Source organism: Mustelus asterias, chromosome 26 (assembly GCF_964213995.1).
Source record: "Mustelus asterias chromosome 26, sMusAst1.hap1.1, whole genome shotgun sequence".
NCBI lineage: Eukaryota > Metazoa > Chordata > Chondrichthyes > Carcharhiniformes > Triakidae > Mustelus > Mustelus asterias.
In genome coordinates this window covers 12,231,060-12,258,280 of record NC_135826.1, presented here as the reverse complement: position 1 = coordinate 12,258,280, position 27,221 = coordinate 12,231,060, and positions in this window count along the sequence as shown.

The window sequence follows — 27,221 nt, the reverse complement described above, 5'->3', positions numbered from 1 at the left end:
TGCGGTCTGTAAGGAGCTGCAATTGGGTGCACTTCCTGCAGACATAGTCATCCGAGATGCTGGAAGTGTCACGGATCTCCCGCATCTCACAAGTGCAACACTTAACCCCACTGACCGACATTTCGAGCACCAATTAAATTAATTGAGAAAATTTATAAAACTCTTACCTTCACTTTTACCTTCTCACAGTGGCCTTTTTTTTTGGTTAGAGGAGGAGGGAGGGAAACGCTAATGTAGTGTTTTGGGCTTACCGCTCCTTGACACCAGAGTGGTTACACTCCCAGGAAATCGAAACATTAAGAGGTGATTTGATGGAAATTTTTAAAATATGAAGGAGCACTGACAGAGTAGGGAGAGAGAAACTGTCTTGGCTGATTGGGGAATCTAAAGGGCTCGAGGACATGATGTAAAACATAGAGACAAGACTCTCAGGATTGACGTTAAGACGTGTTTCTACATGAAAAAGTTGGGACAAATTTGGTACCGACTTCCACAAATGGTAGTTGATTGGCCAACTGTTAATTTTACTTCAGAGTTTGATAGATTTTTATCATTAAAAGAATCAAAAGATATGTAACAAAGGTGTGAATGTGGAGTTAGGTCACAGATCAGTCATGATCTTATTGAATAGTGGAACAGGCTCAAGAGAGTAAATAACCTATTCCTGTTTCTACACACCTAAATGTTCCTCCTCAGTTTGCTGAGTTGGCTAGGTGACTAGTGTGATTCAGAGTAAAGCCAAACATATGGGAACATAGGAACAGGGGTAAGCCATTCAGTCCCTCAAGCATGCTCCGCCATTCAATAAGAATTCAATAAGAATAAGTGGTTAGCACTGCTGCCTCACAGCTCCTGGGACACGGGTTCGATTCCTGACTTGGGTCACTGTCTGTGCAGAGTTTGCACATTCTCCCCATGCCTGTGTGGGTTTCCTCTGGGTGCTCCGGTTTCCCTCCCACACTCCAACGATGAGCTTGCTAAATTGCCCCTTAGTGTCAGGGGGTCCAGCTAGGGTAAATGCATGAATAATGTGGATAGGACCTGGGTGGGATTGTGGTCGGTGGAGACGCGATGGGCCAAATGGCCTCCTTCTGCACTGTAGGATTCTATGATTCTATGATTCTAAGATCATGGCTGATCTGTGGCCTAACTTCATGTACCTTCCCTAGGCCCATATCTCTTGATACCACTACTCAATAAAGATGTGTCTGCGTCAGATTTAAACCCTACAATTGAACCAGCATCCACTGCTCTTTGAGGAAGAGAGTTCCAAACCTTCCAGATATGATGAGGATTTGATGCCCATTCCAGCTGAGGTAGACTTGGGACTTGTCTTCTCGTGCTGCCCTGGAAGGTACTGGCAAACCACCACAGACAAAAAAATGCCAAGAAAACAGCTCAGGGGGAAGCATTAGCGGACAATAAGCCAAGGACCTGCTTTTGGGCAGCGCACACAAATTATACCATATGTTTCTATGAAATCCAGTCCAACTTTCTGCTGGTTTTCAGGTAACTGCAAGAGTGTTAACAATAGAGCTTTGGATGGAAATGTGCACATGGCATTGGACATAGCCTGGATACCTTGGCAGCCTCAGAGCGAGCAGCAGGCTGAATCGCACAATAGATTCTTCTTGGCAGTGGTAGTGTATAGCATAGGGCAGGCTCCAAATCGGGTCACTGATCTGTGCAAAGTTAACTGAGCCCAGTTGTCGTAGTCTCTTAATGGCTATCGCCACTATATATGTTGAGGGACTCAATGTAAACTTCAAGAAGTCTGTCTCTATGTTAAGCAAGACATTGAGAATGATGAGGGTTCTGGTTGATCACAATTACATGAAATGTTGTTGCTGTGTATGCCACACAGTCTGTTTTAACCCTTATACTGTGGACAAAGAATTGGGAATAAACCTTGTGTTAATGCAACAATATTTATTGAAACACAATTAATAATCACCCACCCAATTAACAATAAGTTATCTTATAGAATATCAAAGTTCAAGTCCAATACTAGACCTTGACTTAACTTTTGCCTGACTGGTGAGTACCCAGGCAGTTATTGGCCTTTATCTGTGTGCTGGTCTCCATAGTTCTCTGCGTAGTCTGGTCCTTTGGTCTAGTCGGATACTCTGGCTCTGGTCTTCCTTCCTTCTTGGGTGGGGTGGTTCTCCTCGTGCTGGTCATTGCTGGTGATGGTCACCATTGTTGTTGTTCGTGCGGTCAGAGAGAGAGAGAGAGATTCTTCCGTTGCGCAACACCATTTATACCTCGTTGGTTTTCGCACCCTTTTGGCCATTGCCAATCAATCGATCAGGACTTAATCACCCTGGTCGATAGGGTCCAATCAGGTGCTGCCACCCCGATCTCTGGGTGCGTAGCCAACGGCCATGCCTGTAGGTCACATATCTCCCTCTCAAATAAGGGGTTAAGGTGCTCCTATGTCTGATAAACAATGCAGTTTGACCAGAAAGTGATCTTTGTCCTGGAGATGGCTGATATCCTGTGTATTCCAGCTCCTGAAGCTGCAGCCTGTTTCTCTCTGTCCAATTTCTTTTGAGGCTGCAGCCTGCCTGTTTCAGCAATTATTGTCCAATTATCCCAGCATGCTCTTGCAAACCACCATCTTAGGTGGCCCATTTGGCCACAGTTTATTACAAACAGCAACTATTTACAGCTCTGCACATGCCATGGTCTAACCTGGGTCCTAACAGTTACATAGACTGATTGACTCTCTGCCTGACTGATAAGGTGTACATGAAGTCTCACTGATACAGAATCACAGTAGTGAACATCTGCAGTCCGGATCACAGGCAATCGTGAACATCTAACTTGGAGGCTGCACCTATTATTGTCCAGCCTTGAACACAGTGACGTTAAAGTGATGCAGTTTCTTAAAGGTACATGTCGCTGACTGCATTGGCATGCACTGCAGCTTCTTAAAGGTACATTGACATGCGTACAATTGTCACAATACCAGCCAGAGTTATGGCAGGGACACCATGGTTGCTCTAAGTGTCTTCCTGTGCATCCTGATCACTCACGAGTGACCAGGACATGAAGATTCCTGTGTATGGATATTATGATGTGGAGATGCCGGGTGAACACAGTAAGAAGTCTCACAACACCAGGTTAAAGTCCAACAGGTTTATTTGGTAGCAAATACCATAAGCTTTCGGATATTATGTCAGGATATACTTGGCCTGAACCCTTTAATCTGCCAACACAGCCCTGGATGGAAGAAATTGCTCCTCACAGAGGAAGAGAGACAGTCTGGCAATAAATGTGTCAGATATTGAAACCCGAAAGAATGAGCCACATTGGAGCTCTTGTCTCAAGTGCTTCAAGCGCTGTGTATGAATCACACCTTATGAGTGAATCGCACCCCTTATAAAATCCATCTGGTTCACTAATGTCCTTTAGGGAAGGAAATCTGCCATCCTTATCCAGTCTGGCCTACATGGGACTCCAGAGCCACAGCAATGTGGTTAACTCTTAACAGCCCATGGGCAACTCGGGATGGACAGTAAATGCTGACCAGTCAGGCGCGCCCATGTCCCACGAATGAATAATAAAAAATGGGAAGCGGGGAGTCCCATAGAAAGCATTCTTTCTGGTTGTATCACCGCTTGATATGACCCCTGCCATGCCCAAGACCACAGGAAACCACAAAGGGCCATGAATGAAGCCCAGTCCATCACGCAAACCAGCCTCCCATCCATTGACTCTGTCAACACTTCCCGCTGCCTTGGAGAGGCAGCCACCATAATCAAGGGTCCCAGCACCCCGGACATTCTCTCTTCCACCTTCTTCCATCGGGAAAAAGATACAAAAGTCTGAGATCATGTACCAACCAACTCAAGAACAGCTTCTTCCCTGCTGCCATCAGACTTTTGAATGGAGTTACCTTGCATTAAGCTGATCTTTCTCTACACCCTAGCTATGACTGTAACACTACTTTCAGCACTCTCTCCTTTCCTTCTCTATGAATGGTATGCTTTGTCTGTATAGCGCGCAAGAAACAATACTTCTCATGTGACAATAATAAATCTCATCAAATCAAAAGAGGGGAAGGGAGGGAGGAAGGAGTTTTGCATTGATATCGCATCTTTTCACGACTGCCAGATATCTTAAAGCACTTTACAGCCAATGAGGTACTTTTGAAGCGTGGTCGCTGTTGGAATGTGGGAAACATGATCAGATCAGCTGAAGTCAATGGGAAACTTGGCAGAACTGTGAGCCAGTCTGCAGGTTTCTCTCAACCCATTTACACCACTGAACAAAATCCAAATCCACCCCAACAAGTAATCAACACGTGGAATGGACATCTGGCGCGAGTAATGAAAATGATTGAAGTAACAGCTGGATACTGTAATGAGTTGCTCCATTTTTTCTGCATGGTTGAGCCAAGGGAGGGACTGAAACACCTTCCTCATCCATATCCATTATCCTGATCTGCACACACTCCCGTCCACTGACTCATTGAACACAATTTATAAGGAAGGGATTGAGGTAGAGGAATCAACTGAGACGGTAACATTTTTAGTCATTTCAGAAACAGATTGGGCGATAAACTGACAACACATGCCGCACAATATATCAACAAAGGTTATAAATTGGTTATTATTCTACACTTTACTCTTCCACTAATTAATTATTACAGTGGTGTGACAGCTTTAGAATTCAATGTGGTAATTACAGCAATATTTGTACAGCAGAAATAGGTAACTGTTAGTTTTTGTACAGTCGGGATATTGCTGCTCTGTTAGGTTTTCAATCATGCCAACTGCTTGAGGTGAAATACTGTTCTTCCACCATTACGGGGCACTAATGCAGTTTAAATTGATCAAAGCTCTGAGTGTAAATCTAAAGGGATAAGGTGTGGACCTCTCAACCCTCTTTAGTAACAAGTTGCGCACAAATCAGCCTCAACTCGAGAAAGGGGTTCATCTGCCCCTCAGCCTTCCCAAATCATTAGAAAACATCTACCTTGCTATCTGAAGCACACTAGCGGCACCTATTGCCAGATATTGTCACTGCATGGCTAAGCACTGATTCCACAATTGTAACAAGTAGAATCATAGAATCCCTCCAGTGCAGAAGGAGGCCATTAGGCTTTTCAAATCTGCACTGACTCTCCGACAGAACAAGCCAGCCAGGCCCAGTCCCCATAATCCCATGTATTTACTCCACTAATTCCTTGACCTGGAATACTAAGGGGTAATTTAGCGTGGCCAATCCACCTAACCTCACATCTTTAGAGTGTGGGAGGAAACCAGGAGCACCTGGAGGAAACCCACACAGACATGGGGAAAGAGTACAGATTCCGCACAGACAGTGGCCCGAGGCCAGAATTGAACCCAAGTCTCTGGCGCTGTGAGGCAGCAGTGCTAACCACTGCCACCATGCTGTTGATGTTACATTAATTCTTGTGCTTTAAAAGAAGTCCAATATATACAAAAAAAAAGACAGGAAAATGCCACCATGGTCCACCAAGACTGGCCCATCCCTCATGGTATGACTGGTAATCTCAAAGTGTGCTCTGGACCAGCTTTCCCCATTCCCATCACCTCCCTTCTGCTGCCCCTCCTCCATCTGCACCCCCACCCTACTCCCACCTCTGCCTAAGAAAGCTGGTTAAGAAGGAAAAGTCTGTTGATAGGAAAGGATTGGGAAGGAAGTTCCAAAGGATGGGGATGGGGAGATGATGATGACTGTTTGCAGCAAGCAGGGAGTGAGGTGACCCAGTAGCATGGCTTAGAGGAAGAGTACAAGATACTTGCACAATGGGTAACCAATGTGTTGCCCCAGCAGTTATTCAGAGGGTGCGATTGCAGACAGAGAAACCACTCACCCTCCATGCAAAATTGTTAGATGTTCCGCAGAAAGGGGCAATCCATTCGATTCAACTACAAGTTAGGGAAGGTGGTAGATGGAAAAAGAACTAAGGCCCTTGGAGGGATTTCTTGAAAAGGATAAAGACTTGGAAATTAATAGACTGGGAGATGGAGGGAATGACCAGGGATGAGAAGGCAAAGAGGATTTAGTAAGAGAAAGGATGTGGATAGAACCATAGAATCCCTACAGTGCAGATAGAGGCCATTCAGCCCATTGAATCTATGCCAACTGTCTTAAAGAGCATCCCACGCAGGACCTCCCCTCTGCCCTATCCCTGCAATTGAGCATGGCCAATTCACCTAAGCTGCACATCTTTGGACTGTGGGAGGAAACCGGAACATCCAGAAGAAACCCATGTAGACATTGGGAGAAGGTTCAGATTCCACACAGACAGTGACCCAAGGCCGGAATGGAACCTGGGTCCCTGGTGCTGTGAGACAGCAGTGCTAACCACTGTGCTAACATGCGGCAGAGGTTTGGATGATAAATTGATATATGAAAAGCAAGTGTGTAGAAAAAAAACTTAAAATTGGGAATGAAAATGGTGCAACTATACAAGTTTAGGATTTTTAAAAATGTTTTTTATTAGTGTCACAAGTAGGCTTACATTAACACTGCAATGAAGTTACTATGAAACTCTGGCACCTATTCGGGTACACGAGGGACAATTTAGTTTGGTCAATGTACCTAACCAGCACGTCTTTCAGACTGTGGGAGGAAACCAGAGCACCCGGAGGAAACCCATGCAGACACGGGGAGAATGTGCAGACTCTGCACAGACAGTGACTCAAGCTGAGAATCAAACCCGGATCCCTGGAGCAGTGAGGCAGTAGTGTCAACCACTGTGCCATCCAATTAAAGTAAATGTGCAAGGTTAGCGTGTCAGTGATGAGGGAATAATCAATTTGACACTGTTAGTAAATGAGTAAGGAGAAATTTCTTTACATATCGGGACTTTGCCACAGAAAATAGTTGAGGGAAAAATGATTGCATCTTGTAAGGGAAGACCTGATAAAGATCTGAAACAGAGGGAGGTATAATCAGGCTATGAAGTGCGAGCAGGAAGTGCCTATAGCAAAGAGCAAAGTCTGATGGTCTCCTGTGAAGACCTGTATTTTTATAGCTAGTCCCCAGCACTGGGCCATGCAAAAGACACAGTAATTTTCAAAGGACTAATAACATGGAAAGTCATTAATGCCCATAGATTACCAACGCTAATTAACAAAGTGCCACATTACTCAGCATTATAGGATAAAACTTAACAGTAACACATCCTATGAATGAATAAAACTATTCCCCTGTTCTTTCCTCCTAAGCTTTTAATATTTTTCTTTTTTAAAGATTTATCCACTTCCCTTCAAAAGCTATTATGGATTCCACATTTACCATGGAAGGGCATTCCATACAGGTTCAACCCTCAGTGTAAATTCCTCAAGCTCCGAGCCTCTCCTTTCTTTCATTTAAGAAAGAACAAAGAAACAGCACAGCACAGGAACAGGCCCTTCGGCCCACCAAGCCTCTGCCGACACATGACGTCTTTCGTAAACTATAAAGACCTTTTGCCTCTACGCTGTCCATATCCCTGTAGTCCCTGCTCATTCATATATCTGTCAAGATGCCTTTTAAACGTTGTATCTGCGTCTGCCAACTCCTCTGGCAGCACATTCCAGGTACTGTACTTGCCACCTTCTGCATAAAAAACTTGCTTCTCACATCTCCTTTAAACTTTCCCCCTTTTAATAATAATCTTAAGCTTCGGTTATTAACTGTAATCTCGCTGGGTTTTTTTAAGAGGGATTTTCAAAATGAATCTCCCACACTCTGTGCATTGTAGAGTGCGCTAGCGTGAATCTCGATAAAATTCAGAGGGAGAGACCAGCAGCGTACCGCAGAGCGGGCCACTGCGCATGCGCCAATTTGTCATAGCAGAGATCGGCGCTTACACAGCAGCCCCACACTGCTGGCCTCCTGATCGCTGGCCAGCCTCGTGACCCCACATTGCTGCCCTTCCGATCCCCCCACCCCTGAATGCTGGGTTCCCGGACAGCTCCGGGCCAGCCCTGACACTCCCCCCGCCCGGCCCACCTCGATCATCCCCCACAGTCCCGATCTCCCGATCCTGCCCTCCCTGCTGTTGCCTGATCCCCCTCCCGCAGTTCCGATCACTGTCCTTCCCTCCCAACCCGACCCCCCCCCCCCGTAGTCCCAACCCACCCTCGCAGTCCCGACCCACCCCGGCAGGCCGACTCCCCCACCCCGATGGCCAGCCCCGATCAGCCCTTCCCTGTCGCAGAGTGGCAGCGGGATCCCTCGTCCCCACCCCCACCAATCTCACCCCACAGGCTCCATCCCCTGGTCCCGCTCCCTGGCACTGCTCGCTTCGCCCTGGGCATTTCCACCTTGCCCCTTGGGCACTGCCAGGGGGCCAGACTGACACTGCCAAGCTGACAACACCTGGAGGGCACCTCATGGGGGACCTCCATGGTCTCCCTTCACTCCAGTGGGGTTGAGCTGCCAGCTCCCCACTGGTGGGGAGTTGTTGTAAATCCTGCTGGAGTGAAGTCCTGGTGGGGCGTGAAAAGCTAGCGGGCCCAGAGCCTTCAGTCCCGGGCCCAGTAATGAAATGGAAATTTGAATGTATATATTTTAATCAGCTCCATGCCGATTTCTGGCACGGAGCCGACGACGTCAAAATTCTGGTGGCTGGAGGCATGTGGAGGCCGTGGCGCCCAGTGGGATCCCGCTAAACGGCTCGAGCAGCGCAGCGGGCTGGGATAATCATCGCCACGTCTTTTTTTTCTTTTTGTTTAAAAACCTCAACCCCTAACATTAATGTTAAGACATTACAAGATCCTGAATGCCATGTTGGAAAAGGTTTAATAACCTCACTAGGTCCTGAAAGGTGAGTTTCACGCCACTTTTGGGTGGCATCCATCACTCTCTGGCCTCCCAGGCATTCTCCTGAATAGGTCTGATCCATAAATCTTCCACTTGCAAGCATTCCTTTCTTTCCAAGCACCGCCTCCAATTGCACCTGAACACCTGACACACACGCTCACTGCCATCTTATTGTTTTCTGGAAACTCTTTCTTCATAGTCACCCTCCACAGATGTTCTCATTCCAAACTCAATGTGCATTTCACTTCTCACACTCTCTGCCTTCTCTTATTGCATGAGGAGGGCCCACAACTCCAGGAACAGGCAGAATCGCACTGGGGGCTGGGTGGAGGGGCCGGAGGGGGGAAGGTTGGGGGGGGGCAAGGGATGGACTTGCAGCCATTGCAACCCTGGCTACATTGCATGAGGAACTCCTGTAGATAGGCAGAGAGGCACACACCCTAGGCATTGGCAATAAAGAGATGGGATGGCCCAGACAGCTGGTGACAGCCCTAACTGTCCTGGCTGGAGACAATACACATCTCTTTAACTTGTGCTTGGCCCTCTCTCCACTCACATTGTCTGCCCCTTTAAGACTTGATTACCTGTAAAGATTCACATTCCAACCGTTATCTTGTAAATTGAGTTTGTGTCTGTATATGCTCTGTTTGTGAACACAAAGTCCTCACTCACCTGATGAAGGAGCAGCGCTCCAAAAGCTTGTGCTGCCAAATAAACCTGTTGGACTTAAACCTGGTGTTGTGAGACTTCTTACTGTGCCCACCCCAGTCCAACGCCGGCATCTCCACATCACAGCATTAAATAACAGAGTGGCCACTCGGCACAGACACCCATGTTAATATGTGATCACCGCTAACTGAAATATCCTGATGAATTTATTGAGTTTAGATCCTTACTCAATATCAGAGCTACCTCATGTCTTCCATCTCCTATGGATCTGTCAAGGATGATGGAAGGCGTGATGAGGGGTCCTCAGAGGAGAGTGAGCATTCTGAGGAAGAACGATCACATGACTCCTGCATATCTTACACTAGTGTCGATACATACACTTTTGTAGGTACGTAGTACAGATAATTAGATAGTTACCGAATGAAACACACTTCATATGTAAGCAGAGGCAGTTGCTGGAGACAGCATGAAGTGTCATCTTTGGAGGGTGCAGGACACTCCAAACTCCAATTATTTGGGTGTAGATACTGAGCCTTAGAGGTCATCCACAATGAAGGAACGTGCAGAGCAGCAAGAAGAAATATGTGTTCTTTTGACAGCATGTGCTCCAGAGATTGAGGCAGTCCATCATTAGCATGAGAACCATGAGGTTTAATGCATTGGTGCTAACGTTCACCTCCAGGGTGATCGCCTGTGTGGAACATCAGATATGACAGGCCACCAAGTGTATGTGGGCCCTGACTAATTGCCTGGATACTCAGGGTGGGACACTCACTCAGCTTGCCCCAAAACCGGAAGATTCCGCCTGAGGTCCATGGCATAGTGGCACAGTGGTTAGCACTGCTGTCTCACTGTACCAGGGACCCTGCTCAATTCCAGCCTCGGGTCACTGTCTGTGTGGAGTTTGCCCATTCTTCCTATGTCTGTGTGGGTTTCCTCCGGATACTCCGGTTTCCTCTAAAGATGTGCTGGTTAGGTGGATTGGCCATGCTAAATTGACCCTTAGTGTCAATATGTGGGTTTACAGGGATAGGGCCTGGGTGGGATTGTGGTTGATGCAGACTCGATGGGCCAAATGGCCTCCTTCTGCACTGTAGGAATTCTATGATTCTATGTAAGGCTGGCTTTAATGAGATGAGACGGAGACCGTCCACAGTAAACTGGGAAAATCTGTTAATGGGTTAAACAGCTGAAGAACAGTGGAGGATGTTTAAAGAAACATTTGATGTAATACAGAACCAGTTTATTCCTTTGAGAAGGAAAAGCTCCACTTCACAAGAAAAACACCTCTGGACAACTAAAGAGATAAGGGGCAGCATCAAACTAAAAACTGGAAAAAACAGCACAGATCCTGCTGAATGGGAAGATACAAAGACCAGCAAAGTGCCATAAAGCAGCTTATAAAAGGGATTATGAAAGGAGTCTTGCAAAGGACATCAAGATCAATAAGAAGAAATGTTATATTTACATAATTTATTTTGCTATTTACTCGTGTCACAAGTAGGTTTATATTAACACTCCAATGAAATTACTATGAAAATCCCCTCGTTGCCACACTCCGGCGCCTGTTCGGGTACACTGAGGGAGAATTTAGCACGGCCAATGCACCTCACCAGCATGCCTTTTGGACTGTGGGAGGAAACCAGAGCACCCGGAGGAAACCCACGCAGACACGGGGAGGATGTGCAGACTTCACACAGACAGTGACCCGAGCCGTGAATCAAACCCGGGTTCCTGGCGCTGCGAGGCAGCAGGGCTGACCACTGTGCCACCTCATAAAGGGAAAGTGAGTAGTCAGGAGCAATGTTGGTCCACTAAGGACTGAAAGTGGGGATATTGCTAATGACTGGGGAAACAGCAGACATGTTAAATAATTAATTTGCCTCAGTATTTACAGCAGAAAAGGGGGATAGCTTGTGAAAAGTCCCGACGAAATTAATAGTGGATGGGGACAGGGATTAAATACAATTCTTGTAAGTAAAACATTGATAATAAGGAATGTAGTAAGATCTGTGTTGAGGCCTCGATTGTTCACATTATTTATTGACTTGGATGATGGCATAGAAAATAATATACCTAAATTTGCTGATGATGCAAAGTTAAGCGGCATTGTGAACAATGTAGATGACAGCATAAAATTACAAAGGCATATCGATAAACTCGGTGAATGGGCAAAACTGTGGCAGATGGATTCCAATCTAAGTAAGTGTGAGGTTATTCATTTTTGACCGAAAGAGGATAGATCAGGATAATTTCTAGATGGTATGAAGTGAGATACAGTCGATGTCCAAAGAGATTTGGGTGTTCAGGTGCACAGATCTTTAAAATGCCACATACAGGTGCAAAAAATAATCAAGGCGGCTAATGGAATGCTGGCCTTTTTATCAAGAATATAAGGATGCATAAATTATGCTGCAACTATACAAAACTCTGGTTAGGCCCCACTTGGTGTACAGTGAGCAGGTCTTGGCACCACATCTTAGGAAGGACATATTGGCCTTGGAGGAAGTGCAGCCTAAGTTTACAAGAATGATACCTGGACTTTATGGGTTCAATTCTGAGGGGAGATTATACAAATTAAGCCTGTTTTCTCTAGAATTTAGAAGGTTAAGGTCTGATCTGATCAAAGCCTTAAAGGTACTTACAGGAAAAGGCAGGGTAGATAAAGATATTTCCACTGGTTGGAGATTCTGGAAGTAGGAGATTTGTGATGGATTCTCTCTCTCTCGTTCTGAAGAAGAGTCATACTGACTCAAAACGTTGGGTGGGATTCTCTAGCTTCCCCATGGCATCTATGTCATGGAGGGAGGCAACACGCTGTTGGCAGGATCTTCTGGTCCCACCGCTGTGAAATTTCCCATTGACTCCACCCCACGCTGGTGGGAAACCCCTGGCTTGGGGGCACTGCCGGCAGGACCGGGAGATCCCGCCAACGTGAACAGCCGGGAAGCTCCGTCCATTAACTGTTTCTCTCCCTACAGATGCTGCTGGGTTTTTCCAGCATTTTCTGTTTTTATTTCTGATTTCCAGTATCTTGCTTTCATTTTAGAGTTATCCCTCGTATCCTAACCAACATCTACCCCTCATTGAACATCACATTGCTATTTGTGAGAGTTTGCCGGGTCCAAATTGCCTCCTGTGTCTCCAACATTACAACACTTCAAAAATACTTCATTGGTTGCAAAATGCTTTGGCGTGGCCTATGGTAGCAAGAAGTACAAATGTAAATAAATACTCATCTTTTTCCCTTTGTTTGCAGCCATGTCTTCAGAAAAGGAAATGAGAAGCCTGGAGGGAACAAAAAGGTTCTTAACATTATTCATCAGAGTGACACATTTTCCTCGCACTCCTTCCGAGTGATCCTTCAGAGTAATCTATCATGTAATAATTTCCAGGTAGCTTATGCTGCCAGAGTCATCCTCTTTGTTCCCGTCAGTCAGATTTAGCTTCTTTGAACTTTATTTATTAGTGTCAAAAGTAGGCTTATATTAACACTGCAATGAAGTTACTGTGAAAATCCCCTAGTTGCCACACTCTGGCACCTGTTTGGGTACACTGAGGGAGAATTTAGCATGGCCAATGCACCTAACATCTCTCAGTCTGTGGGAGGAAACCGGAGTAACCAGAGGAAACCCATGCAGACACGGGGAGAAGGTGCAGACTCTGCACAGACAGTGACCCAAGCCAGAAATTGAACCCGGGTCTCTGGTGCTATGGGGCAGCAGTGCTAACCACTGTGCCACCGTGCTGCCCACAGTGGGGTGTTTTTGTAGGTGTTTGCATTTCCTCAGAGCTCTCTGCTTCACATTTTGCAAGTTGCCTGTTCTTTGGTCTTTTGCCCTTTGTGGGCGGTGACTGGAAGGAAACTTGAGGTGAATCACAGGTGTTGCCGATGGTGGTGGTGGTGGTGGGGGGAATGGACAGGAGAAAGTTTTCATTGCCAACATCTAAGGGCAACACTAACAAAAGGGTTTTTGTAAGAACGAGACAGGGCTGACTAAAACAGAGAAGTATGAGCTGCCTAGTGAACAATAGATACCGTGTTAATGAGCCAAAGTCCTGAGGCTCTTCAGAGATATCAGCCATTCTCCTGAGTGAGTCAGTAGGACTTTACTTGTGTCTGTCATGCTCCTAATCCATAGTATGCCTGTTAATACCCAGCTAGTGTTACCCTGTTTCATACAGAGACCCTTAGGCAGCTCATTGCATGAATAAAGGGGATTAGTGGCATTACTTTATGGGCTTTTGTCTTGTCACAGGCATTCCAGCGTGCAAAGATCATGCCATTCATAATTTAAAATATAAAAAGCTCTTGCCGTTTAAGAATGATTGGTTGGGGTGTACAAGATATGGAGCAGATTGCGAGAAGAATAGTTACCTTTTATCGATATCACAGACACCCCAGGGGGTTCGAGATAATTCTATTCAGTTTCAATAAGAATGTCTGTTCGTGTTATTTCTTTTTCTTTGCTTTCCCGCTCACACACAACCACTTTATATTCATCTTTTGTCCTTTGAAGCCTTGTTGCCATGAACAATGAATGAGACAGTGGTCGAGCAGAACTTCTCCATTCAGGGAAGCAGGGAGTTGGAACATTCGCCACGGTGCTTGATAACCTACATGAGATCCTGGTCCAGCACTGCCTCGACTTTAAGATTTTCACAGTTATTTTCCAATCTCTCCGTGGGCTTACCCTCCCTATCTCTGTAACCTCCTCCATCACTGTGCTCCTCCAATTCTGGCCTCTTGTACATTGCTGATTTTCATCACCATTGGTACCTAAGCTTTCAGCGGCCTGGGCTCTAACTCCCTCCATAAACCTCTTTATCTCTCTGTCTCTAGTTTTACATTTAAGTCACTCGATAGCAACCAAGATTCTCTTGTCAAGTGTCCAGGAATGTTTTACCACATTAAAGTACTAAATGAATGTTCCAAGTGTCGCCCATTCAAAGAAGCAAGGGGTTGGAATTGGACCCTTCACTCAATGAGGAGATCAAGAGGTGTGCTTAATAGGCAAGGGGAGGCGTGCATTGATTTGATAGATCCCCAACAGTTGTTGCTGGTGCAAAGGTAAGTCCATGAACCCAAAGGCTCCTCATTGGCAATGAACAACACTCACACATCAGGTAAAATGTTTCAAGTGGAAAGCGGAATGAGACTGCAGACTCCTCGATTGAGGAGAGCAAGTTGTTGGAAATGGAGCTCTTCCCATTCAGGAGAGCAGAAGAACAGAACGGCAAACTCCAACTGTTCAGACTAAATGGGACAATAGAGCTTAAGAATCTTCCAAACAGCTCAATGCAACTAACTCAAAGGTTGTTGCTTGTCTAATGGCACTCAAATGTATCATTATCAGTCAGAATTATTAAAAGTTCTACGCTTTTTTTTTGTCGATTGTCGGAAAAAGGTCCATCTGGTTCACTGATGTCCCTTTAGGGAAGGAAATCTGCCGTCATTACCTGGTCTGGCCTACACGTGACTCCAGAGCCACAGCAATGTGGTTGACTCTCAACTGTCCTCTAAGGACAACTAGGGATAGAAACATAGAAACATAGAAAACTACAGCACAAAACAGGCCCTTCAGCCCCACAAGTTGTGCCGAACATATCCCTACCTTTTAGGCCTACCTATAACCCTCCATCCTATTAAGTCCCATGTACTCATCCAGGAGTCTCTTAAAAGACCCTATTGAGTTCGCCTCCACCACCACTGACGGCAGCCGATTCCACTCGCCCACCACCCTCTGTGTGAAAAACGTCTCCCTAACATTTCCCCTGTACCTACCCCCCAGCACCTTAAACCTGTGTCCTCTCGTAGCAGCCATTTCCACCCTGGGAAAAAGCCTCCGAGAGTCCACCCGATCGATGCCTCTCAGCGTCTTATATACCTCTATTAGGTCTCCTCTCATCCTACGTCTCTCCAAGGAGAAAAGACCGAGCTCCCTCAGCCTATCCATGGGTAATAAATGCTGGCCCAGCCAGCGACGCCCATGTCTCATGACTGAATAATTTTTTAAAAATTGTCAGGAGTAATTTTTTCTATAGAGGTAGCACTTGGGGTGAATGGGATCATAGAATCATAGAATCATAGAAACCCTACAGTGCAGAAGGAGGCCATTCGGCCCATCGAGTCTGCACCGACCACAATCCCACCCAGGCCCTACCCCCACACATTTACCCGCTAATCCCTCTAACTACATATCTCAGGGACAATTTAACCTGGCCAATCAACCTAACCCGCACATCTTTGGACCAAAGGTTATGGGGAGAAAGCAGGATCAGGCTATTGAGTTGGATGATCAGCCATGATCGTAATGAACGGTGGAGCAGGCTCGAAGGGACAAATGGCTTCCTCCTGCTCCTATTTTCTATGTTTCTAAATCAGGCAGGCGCTGGACCATCCACTCATTTGGTATAGGCTGCAGGTAACCTTGCCCCGCAGGACAACCCTCCGTTCTATTTCCCAAGCTTCTTCCTTCACAAATTAAATGTCAGCCTGGTTTGAAGTTCAGAGAATCGAAAGGCATGACCATCCAATACAGAAGGAATGTTTTCACCCCAGGCTTGCTGAGAGCTCCGATAGATAGCCAACTGCAGTTCAGCGTCATATTTGTGCAATATCATCGCTCCTAAACATGTGCGAAACCACAAGTGATGTCTGGCACCAGCAACACGAGATGTACTGAACTATATTTAAGAGAATGTGGAGCTCTATTTTTGTGAGGATGTAGGTCAGGCCGGTTTAATTTGAAGTTGAAATTTTCATGGGAGAATTTGGAATCGGAGAATCCCGACAGCGCAGAAGGAGGCCATCCGGCCCATCAAGTCCGTACCGACTTGGGCGGCACGGTGGCACAGTGGTTAGCACTGCTGCCTCACAGCTCCAGGGACCCGGGTTGGATTCCGACTTTGGGTCACTGTCTGTGTGGAGTTTGCACATTCTCCCCATGTCTGCGTGGGTTTCCTCCGGGTGCTCCAGTTTCCTCCCACAGTCCAAAGATGTGTGGGTTAGGTGCACTGGCCATGCTAAATTCTCCCTTAATGTCATGGGATTAGAATGGTACATACATGGCGTCACAGGAATAAAGCCTTGTGGTCGGTGCAAACCTGAGCCGAATGGCCTCCTCCTGCACTGTAGGGATTCTATTCTATGATTCTATGACTCTCCAACAGAGCATCATAACCTGAGAGTTTTATAATCTTCTCCCAAGATCAATTTAAGTGTCCCAGAATCAATAATACTAAGCATACGCCAATCACTGTTATAGATAACCTCTCCACATGTCCTTCCTTGCCCTGTTACGACCCTCCCTCATGTACATCTTTTCGTGGCACTGACGCACCCAAACGTTGTGCAGGTGGGTCCCAGAAAGGTATATCAGGTCTCTGAAAACTGGGAGTGGCCATGTTGTGATGAACTGGTTTGTGTGGAAAGTCAGGTGTAGATGATCACTCTGGCCCATGATTTTAACCTGAGTCATCTAAAAGCAGATGGGAAAAGCAGAGTTAAAACTCCAGAATTGGGGGTACATATTTCAGAAGTTTTATCAGAAGAACTTGGGATTTTCCTGAATGCCGGCATGAAGTACAGCTGGTCACAGGTCTGAAAACTAACTACTGGAGCAACTTAATGAATAGGATGGGAATAGAGGGATACGGTCCCTGGAAGGGTAGGGGGTTTTGGTTCAGTTGGGCAGCATGGTTGGTGCAGGCTCGGAGGGCCGAAGGGCCTGTTCCTGTGCTGTAATTTTCTTTGTTCTTTCTCCTTATACCACATTGGTCAGAATTTTTAGGATGGCAGAATTTCATAGAATCACTAAAAGATTTAGTGTTTATTTATTAGTGTCACAATTAGTCTTACATTAATACTGCAACGAAGTTACTGTGAAAAACCTCTAGTCACCACACTCCGGTGCTTTTTTGGATACACTGAGGGAGAATTTAGCACGGCCAATCCACCTAACCAGCACGTCTTTTGGACTGTGGGAGGAAACCAGAGCACCCGGAGGAAACCCACGCAGATACAGGGAGAACGTGCAGACTCCGCACGGACAGTGACCCAAGCCGGGAATCGAACCTGGGTCCCTGCCACTGTGAGGCACCAGTGCTAAGCATTGTGCTGCCCATAGAATCCCTGCAGAGTAGAAGAGACCATTTGGCCCATCATGTCTGCACTGACTCTGACAAAGCATCCCACCCAGGCCCTCTCCCCCACCCTATCCCCCTAACTCCATACATTTACCATAGCTAATCCAACTAACCTACAGATCTAGAGACCCTAAAGGGCAATTTAGCACAGCCAATCCACCTAACCTGCACATCTTTGGGCTATGGGAGGAAACTGGAGTACCTGCAGGAAACCCACAGAGACACAGGGAAAATGCTCATGGGGAGGCCGGAATTGAACCCGGGTCTCTGGCATTGTGTGGCAGCAGTGCTAACTACTGTGCTACTGCGCTGCTGACTAGCATGCCCTTTCTGCCATCTGAGTTCCCCGCCAACACTGACCGCAATCCTCCAATGAACATGAACTAGCTTCCTCACTCAGGAGCACATCCCGCCTCAGAGAGCAACCGGTCAATCTGATTGGCCTGTGGCTCTCTAAAATGTGCAGCGCCATACGTTGCAGTGGACAGGGCTGGGATTGCAAGCAGTCCAATATTCCAGGAACAGGAAAGGTGGAGAGGGTAGGGGAACCCAGGGGCTGGATAGAGGGGATTGGGATGAAGAGGCTGGAGTGGGGTCGGGGGGGGGGAAATGTGCTGCGGTTACCAGATCTTACGGAGGGCGTGGGCTCCCAATTTTAAAAGGAGGCTGTTGTTAGAGGCTTCACCCCTGCTTCCCATCCAAGACCTGAATCCAATTTATTCTTGGGATTCCCCATACTCCTCCCACCAGTGTGAAATTTTGAGTCTGGGTGGGAAACGACCCAAAGTTGTCAACAGTAGGACATTTGAGGGCCTCAACTGGGTCAAGAGCAGGCAAGTTGGCTGAGGCTTCGCACCCCCCCCCCCCCCCCCCCCCCCCCGGCATATAGAGAGTTCAGGGTGGGCAAAAACCCAGCAGGAAGCCCCACCTCCTTCACCTACAAATCCGCCAGCGGAGGGGTGTAAAATTCTGCCCATTCACTTGTTCTTCAATTCCCACCCAACCAACCCCCACATCCCAACTATGGAAGCTTTCCAATTTCTTTTGTCCATTAATCGGGCGTCAACTGCTTCCGAGTACTCCACTCGGGCAATGGTGAAATGTTCTTTTTCATTTGTTCTCGGGAGATAACAGGACATAACTTGCCTCGTACATCTCCTTTAAACCTTGCCCCTCGCACCTTAAAACTATACCCCCTAGTAATTGACTCGTCCACCCTGGGAAAAAGCTTCAGACTATCCACTCTGTCCATGCCCCTCATAATCTTGTAGACTTCTATCAGGTCGCCCCTCAACCTCCGTCATTCCAGTGAGAACAAGCCATTTTTCTCCAACCTCTCCTTATAGCTAATGCCCTCCAGACCAGGCAACATCCTGGTAAATCTTTTCTGTACCCTCTCCAAAATCTCCACATCTTTCTGGTAGTGTGGCGACCAGAATTAAACACTATATCCCAAGTGCGGTCTAACTAAGGTTCGATAAAGCTGCAACATGAGAAGTTTTAGTCTTTTGTTTATCAAATGGAGGAAGAGGACAATCCTGCAATAATGCTATAAAGGTTCGAGCGTAGACACATGTCATAGAGTCATAGATGTTTACAGCACGGAAACAGGCCTTTCGGCCCGACTTGTCCCTGCTGCCCTTTTTTTTAAACCCCCTAAGCTAGTCCCAATTGCCCGCATTTGGCCCATATCCATGCAACTGTCTAAACGGTTTTTAAAAGACAAAATTGTACCCGCCTCTACTACTACCTCTGGCAGCTTGTTCCAGACACTCACCACCCTCTGTGTGAAAAAATTGCCCCTCTGGATCCTTTTGTATCTCTCCCCTCTCACCTTAAAACTATGCCCTCTAGTTTTAGACTCCCCAACCTTTGGGAAAAGATATTGACTATCTAGCTGATCTATGCCCTTCATTATTTTATAGACCTCTATAAGATCACCCCTCAGCCTCCTGCGCTCCAGAGAAAAAAGTCCCAGTCTATTCAGCCTCTCCTTATAACTCAAACCATCAAGTCCCAGTAGCAGCCTAATAAATTTCTTCTGCACTCTTTATAGTTTAATAATATCCTTTCTATAATAGGGTGACCAGAACTCTACACAGTATTCCAAGTATGGCCTTATCAATGTCTTGTACAACTTCAACAAGACTTCCCAACTCCTATATTTAATGTTCTGACCAATGAAACCAAGCATGCTGAATGCCTTCTTCACCACTCTGTCCACCTGTGACTCCACTTTCAAGGAGCTATGAACATGTACCCCTAGATCTATTTGTTCTGTAACTCTTCCCAACGCCCTACCATTAACTGAGTAATTCCTGCCCTGGTTCAATCTACCAAAATGCATCACCTCACATTTATCTAAATTAAACTCCATCTGCCATTCGTCAGCCCACTGGCCCAATTGATCAAGATCCCGTTGCAATCCTAGATAACGTTCCTCACTGTCCACAACGCCACCAATCTTGGTGTCATCTGCAAACTTACTAACCATGCCAGATTGTCACAGGCAGTCTATCAGGCAGTCTGCCAGACAGAACATTACATTGGATAGACATGTGTTCAATATTAACAACCAAAAATATGACAAGTCTATTTAGTCACACATCGGGATTCTAAAAATCCTAACAAAGAAATGCACACTTGGCACCATCACAAATGAACTTGTGTGTGATCACAATGTGTGCCGCCCTAAAGACCAGCAAATTCACTCCATCCAACACTGGCCCACAATGGCTGTAATGTGTGTATCTAGAGCAAATCGTCAATGTTACGTTAACAGCATTACCCTTCCATACCTCTACCACTGAGATGTACAGTATCAATATCATCAAGTGCCCTCTGAGGCACACAGCAGCTTAACTTGGGCCGAGACCTTTCTTCCGTCAGCATCACTGGATCACTATCTTGAAACTTCCCAAATAACATCATTCTTGGAAGCACCAGCGACGTAAGGACTCCAGTGGGTCACGAAGTGTCTACGCTCAAACCTTTATAGCATTATTGCAGGACTTGATGGTTTGAGTTATAAGGAGAGGCTGAATAGACTGGGACTTTTTTCTCTGGAGCGCAGGAGGCTGAGGGGTGATCTTATAGAGGTCTATAAAATAATGAAGGGCATAGATCAGCTAGATAGTCAATATCTTTTCCCAAAGGTCGGGGAGTCTAAAACTAGAGGGCATAGTTTTAAGGTGAGAGGGGAGAGATACAAAAGGATCCAGAGGGGCAATTTTTTCACACAGAGGGTGGTGAGTGTCTGGAACAAGCTGCCAGAGGTAGTAGTAGAGGCGGGTACAATTTTGTCTTTTAAAAACCGTTTAGACAGTTGCATGGATATGGGCCAAATGCAGGCAATTGGGACTAGCTTAGGGGGTTTAAAAAAAAGGGCGGCAGGGACAAGTCGGGCCGAAAGGCCTGTTTCCGTGCTGTAAACATCTATGACTCTATGACATGTGTCTACGCTCGAACCTTTATAGCATTATTGCAGGATTGTCCTCTTCCTCCATTTGATAAACAAAAGACTAAAACTTCTCATGTTGCAGCTTTATCGAACCTTAGTTAGACCGCACTTGGGATATAGTGTTTAATTCTGGTCGCCACACTACCAGAAAGATGTGGAGATTTTGGAGAGGGTACAGAAAAGATTTACCAGGATGTTGCCTGGTCTGGAGGGCATTAGCTATAAGGAGAGGTTGGAGAAAAATGGATTGTTCTCACTGGAATGACGGAGGTTGAGGGGCGACCTGATAGAAGTCTACAAGATTATGAGGGGCATGGACAGAGTGGATAGTCTGAAGCTTTTTCCCAGGGTGGACGAGTCAATTACTAGGGGGTATAGTTTTAAGGTGCGAGGGGCAAGGTTTAAAGGAGATGTACGAGGCAAGTGTTTTTACACAGAGAGTAGTGGGTGCCTGGAATTCGCTGCCGGGGAGGTAGTGGAAGCAGATAGGATAATGACTTTTAAGAGGTGTCTGGACAAATACATGAATAGGATGGGAATAGAGGGATATGGTCCCCGGAAGGGTAGGGGCTTTTAGTTCAGACAGGAACTGAGTAATTCCTGCCGGTGCAGACTTGGAGGGCCGAAGGGCCTGTTCCTGTGCCGTAATTTTCTTTGTTCTTTGTTGCTCTTTGTTCTTGACTGCCTCAGGGCTCACTAAATTTATTAAAGTGCACATCCGTACCTTCTTTGAGTTGTCCGATAAGCCGGCACTCCAGGAGCTATGCCACCTTTTTTTTAAATTTTGTCCAGTTGTCTGCGATGTTTTTGTTAAACAAAAGCGGGTCGAAACAGTGAAGTCCCTGTGCCATTCCGACAACTCCTGACACAATGTTGACATATTGGGTTGCAATCACTACTGTCCAGGGATTAACAGTAGTAGAGGTTTATTGATAATACTGATAAAAAAAAAGAAAAAGTTCATTTATGAGTTACAAGTAGGCTTACATTAACACTGCAATGAAGTTACTGTGAAAATCCCGTTGCCGTCACACTCCGGCACCTGTTCGGGTACACTGAGGGAGAATTTAACATGGCCAATCTTTGGACTGTGGGAGAAAACCGGAGCACCCGGAGGAAACACATGCAGACACGGGGAGAACGTACAAACTCCACACAGCCAGTGACCCAAGTCGGGAATCGAACCCGGGCCCTGGCGCTGTGAGGCAGCTTGGCTAACCACTGTGCCACCGTGCCGCCTGATGCTACTGAAAGTTGCGACCTTTCGTTACAGTCTCTCACCGATACAGTTTAATTGGCAGGATTTTTCTGTCTCTCCGCTGCGTATTTGTTGGTGGTAGAAGGCAGCGTGTCGCTCACTGGTGGTGGGATCTTATGATCCGGCTGTTGCCAATGGAGTTTCCCGTTGAACACATCTCTCGCCACCGGGAAATCTGTGATGGGGTGCACCTGTCACAGTGGGACCATAAGATCCCGCCATTGTGAACGGGAGCAAGATTTTGGTGACTATCTAACACATTCTCCCTCTCTTCAGTTCTGATGAAGAGGCAAATGAATTCAAAACACTTACACTGCTTTCTCACTTTGCAGATGCTGCCAGACTTGCCAAGTCTTTCCAACATCCTCTCAGATTTCAACATTCTGCTTATTTTTGAATTCTGCTTGATGTTCTACCTGAATTAACTTAAGGACTGGGCTGAGTTGTTTTGAAGAGATAGTGTCAGGTGTGGATGGAGAAAGAACGGCGACAACAATGATTTAAAAACAATAATGGCGGTGGTGGCTTCAGATGGCTGTTCTGGCAGAGAGCTGAGCATGCTGGGAATTTTGGTCAACTTATGGATTGGAGCTGGATGCAGGTCATAAAGAGACTCTGGTCTGGGAGCTGTGACCTGAAGCTTCCTGTGTTGGTCAGATCGGGGAAGTTGTTTGCATTGGCTGAGACAGCGTGGTTCTGATTTATATGGCTGTGATGTATGAGACATGTAGGATGAGTTAAGCATCGTGGCGTCGTTCAAAAGTGGTTTCACTGGATGTTCGATTCATGTGTTCACATGTGATCGGTTCCTGGTGACACGGTTGGCTGGATGACGGAGAATCTTTCAGAAGCAAGTGGAGAATTGTGGATGGAGGACATGTGGGTTCTTTGTTTGGCAGCAATAACTCCAAGAGAACAACCATCGCAACGAAGTTTGTACCCTGAAGGATACTTCAGAGAGAAAAAGGTAGATTCTACATCGAAACCAAGGTTTTCCTAAACTCGATATTATCTATTTTCAGTTAAATAGTTAAAGTTGATGTTCAGTTCGTTCAGTAAAGAGTTGATGAGTTGCAATTGTTTATGTTTGAGTTGGTACTAGAAGTATTAAATAAAGAAATAATTGAATTACTGTTTGATTCATTAAACTGGAATGTTCGGGAGGTGTTTCAATAGAAGCTGTATAACACAGGTTACCCATTTTTGGACTAATTTGAAAATTGGGCAGACACTGGGATAAAGCGAGGCTGTGGCAATACTGTAGCGAAGTGTTGTTACAATTGTATAGAGTGTTGGTGAGACCACATCTGGAATGCTGTGTCCAGTTTTGGCCTCCTTATTTGAGGGAGAATGTGGTGGCATTGGAGGTTCACTAGATTGATTCTGGGAACAAAGTGGTTGACGTATGAGGAGAGAGTAAATCGTTTGGACTTGTACTCACTGGAGTTTAGAAGGATGAGAGGGGATTCAGTCGAGGTGTATAAAATTTTATAAAGGGTTGATAAAGTAAATGTAGACCAAATATTTCACCTTATGGGACAATTTAGAACAGAAGAGGTCACGGGTATAGGTTGAGAGGCGGTAGATTTAAAACTGAGATGAGGAGAAACTACTTCTCGCAGAGGGTGGTGAATTTGTGGAACTCGCTGCTCCATAGCATGGTGGAGTCTGAATCATTGAATGGTTTAAAGAAGGAGATAGATAAATTTCTGATTAAAAAAACAAGTTAAAGGGATATGGGGAACAGGTGAGAAGGTGGATTTGAGATCAGGGAGAGATCAGCCATGATCTGATTGAATGGCGGAGCAGACTTATAGGGCTGAATTTGCCCACTTCTGCTCCTAATTCTGATGCTCCTGTGTTCCTATCCACCTGCCTAAGCATAGTGAATTTAGATGCAGGTGGAGAATTCCCCAATGCCATGTGGGTTAAACTCTATCTACAACCGTGGAGCTTTCTCCCGCAGAACATCATGAAACACCAACCTTTGACCAACAAAAACTGTCTTATCCTGGTCTACTGTCCATACCTTGGCATGGCAGACTCTGTGGAGACCCAATAGGCAGGATCCCACGTTCCACATCTGCCTCTTTCCATTAACTATCTTTGTCAGTTTTGATACATTAATCCCCCAACCAAATCACTGTATCGCGAAGCAGAGAAGTAAGCGGGGAAAAGAAATGGCTTTCATAAAAAACATCGACAGGTTTACACTGTAGAAAAGTTGGCCAGGCAACAATGCTACTGCAGTGTGGTTAAAGATGCAAGCTCCACATCCCTGTGGGGCAAATCAAGTCCCAAGACTGCCCCGCAATTGAATGAGTCAGTCACAATAGTGCTATATTTATATTGACAGCGATATAAATCATTTTTGGCCATTAATAGTGTCCTCTTCAGGTCTTTTGGTGATCTATCACACTACAATGTTGCTAAATAGTCCTGCATAGCAAGGGGAACCCAGGAGACGCAACCATATAAAGAGGGTTGAAGGCATGATTTATACATCAGTTTTTTTTCTTTTTAAAGGGCTTCTTTCTGTGGCGACATTGTGGGCCCTATTTTACTATTGCTGGGTGCGAAAACATGGTAAAGTTGGGTGAGAGGCCATTAACGCGATCCGCGCCCGCATCCACGCAGATTGCCATTTTACCGAAACCCGGGAATGGCGGCGATTCGATTTGCTCCCGAAACGTGCACGACGATTTAAATGCATTTGCATGCATTTAAATTGAATTAATGAACTGCCCGCCCAACTTTATCAGCATTTCCCCCTTTACCACCGTGTTTGCCGATCCGGAACCCGCCGTAAAGGACATGCTAAATAAAAGTTTGAAACGGACGCTCCAGCTTCTGAAGGGCGCGTTCAGTGTTTCCAACGGCTCTCTGACTCAGATCAGTGGTGGGGGGAGAGGAGGGAGGCGGGTCAGACCATTCTCTGGTTGGGCAGGGGCGGGGGGGGGGGGGGGGGGGCGGAGGGGAGTGATATCAGATCGTTGTCTGGTTGGGGAGGGAGGAGGAGGAGGCGGGTCAGATGTATCTCTGGGAGGGGGGTGGGGTGGCGGCGGGGTGAGAGGACCGACCGTTGTCTGGTGGTGGGGGGAGGGCTGATCGTTGTCTGGTGGGGAGGGAGGTTAGGTGGAGGCGGGTCAGATGTTCCTCTGGAGGGGAAGGGGTGTGAGGCCAGACCATTCTCTGGGGGAGAGGGGGGGGGGCAGTGAGGCCAGATTGTTGTCTGGGGGGGGGAGGAGGGAGGTGGGTAAGATGTATCTCGAGGGCGGGGGGGGGAGGCCCGATTGCTCACTGGTGAGGGGAGCAGATGGATCTGGATCTCTGGTGGCGGGGGTGGGGGGGGGGGGCAGATGGATCTCTGGTGGAGTGGCAGGGGGGTCTGCTGCCACTCTACGGGTGATGGGTGGGGAGGGGAGAGGGGAAGGGGTGGCGATCGGTCAGTGGGGACAGCGATGTGTGTGGGTGGTGGGGGTGGATAAGGGGGGACAGTGATGTGTGTGGATAGTGGGGGTGGTGGATAAGGGGGACAGTGATGTGTGTGGGTAGTGGGGGGGTGGATAAGGGGGACAGCGATGTGTGTGGGTGGTGGGGGTGGATAAGGGGGGACAGTGATGTGTGTGGATAGTGGGGGTGGTGGATAAGGGGGACAGTGATGTGTGTGGGTAGTGGGGGCAGGTGGATAAGGGGGACAGCGATGTGTGTGGGTGGTGGGGGTGGATAAGGGGGGACAGTGATGTGTGTGATTAGTGGGGGTGGTGGATAAGGGGGATAGTGATGTGTGTGGGTCATGGGGGGGTGGTTAAGGGGAACAGTGGTGTGTGTGGGTAGTGGGGGTGGTGGATAAGGGGGACAGTGATGTGTGTGTTTAGTGGGGGTGGTGGATAAGGGGGACAGTGATGTGTGTGGGAAGTGGGGGGGTGGATAAGGGGGACAGTAATGTGTGTGGGTAGTGGGGGTGGTGGATAAGGGGGACAGTGATATGTGTGGGTGGTGGGGGTGGATAAGTGGGGCAGTGATGTGTGTGGATAGTGGGGGGGTGGATAAGGGGGACAGTGATGTGTATGGGTGGTAGGGGTGGATAAGTGGGGCAGTGATGTGTGTGGATAGTGGGGAGTGGATAAGTGGGACAGAGATGTGTGTGGGTAGTGGGGGTGGTGGATAAGGGAGACAGTGGTGTGTGTGGGTAGTGGGGGTGGTGGATAAGGGAGACAGTGGTGTGTGTGGGTAGTGGGGGTGGTGGGTAAGGGGGGCAGTGATGTGTGTGGGAAGTTGGGAGTGGATAAGGGGGACAGAGATGTGTGTGGGAAGTGGGGGGTGGATAAGGGGGACAGTGATGTGTGTGGATAGTGGGGGGTGGATAAGGGGGACAGAGATGTGTGTGGGTAGTGGGGGTGGTGGATAAGGGAGACAGTGATGTGTGTGTTTAGTGGGGGTGGTGGATAAGGGGGGCAGTGATGTGTGTGGGAAGTGGGGGGTGGATAAGGGGGACAGAGATGTGTGTGGGTACTGGGGGTGGTGGATAAGGGGGAGAGTGATGTGTGTGGGTAGTGGGGGGTGGTGGATAAGGGAGACAGTGGTGTGTGTGGGTAGTGGGGGGTGGTGGATAAGGGAGACAGTGGTGTGTGTGGGTAGTGGGGGTGGTGGATAAGGGGGACAGTGATGTGTGTGGGAAGTGGGGGCGTGGATAAGGGGGACAGTGATGTGTGTGGGTACTGGGGATGGATAAGGGGGACAGTGATGTGTGTGGGTAGTGGGGGTGGTGGATAAGGGGGACAGTGATATGTGTGAGCACCGTCGCTCCCGCTTGTCGCTCCCGCGCCGCTTTCTCCACTTTCTGTGGCTCGGGAGTGATCTGACGCAGGCGCGCTTTTTCCAATTTTTTTCTAA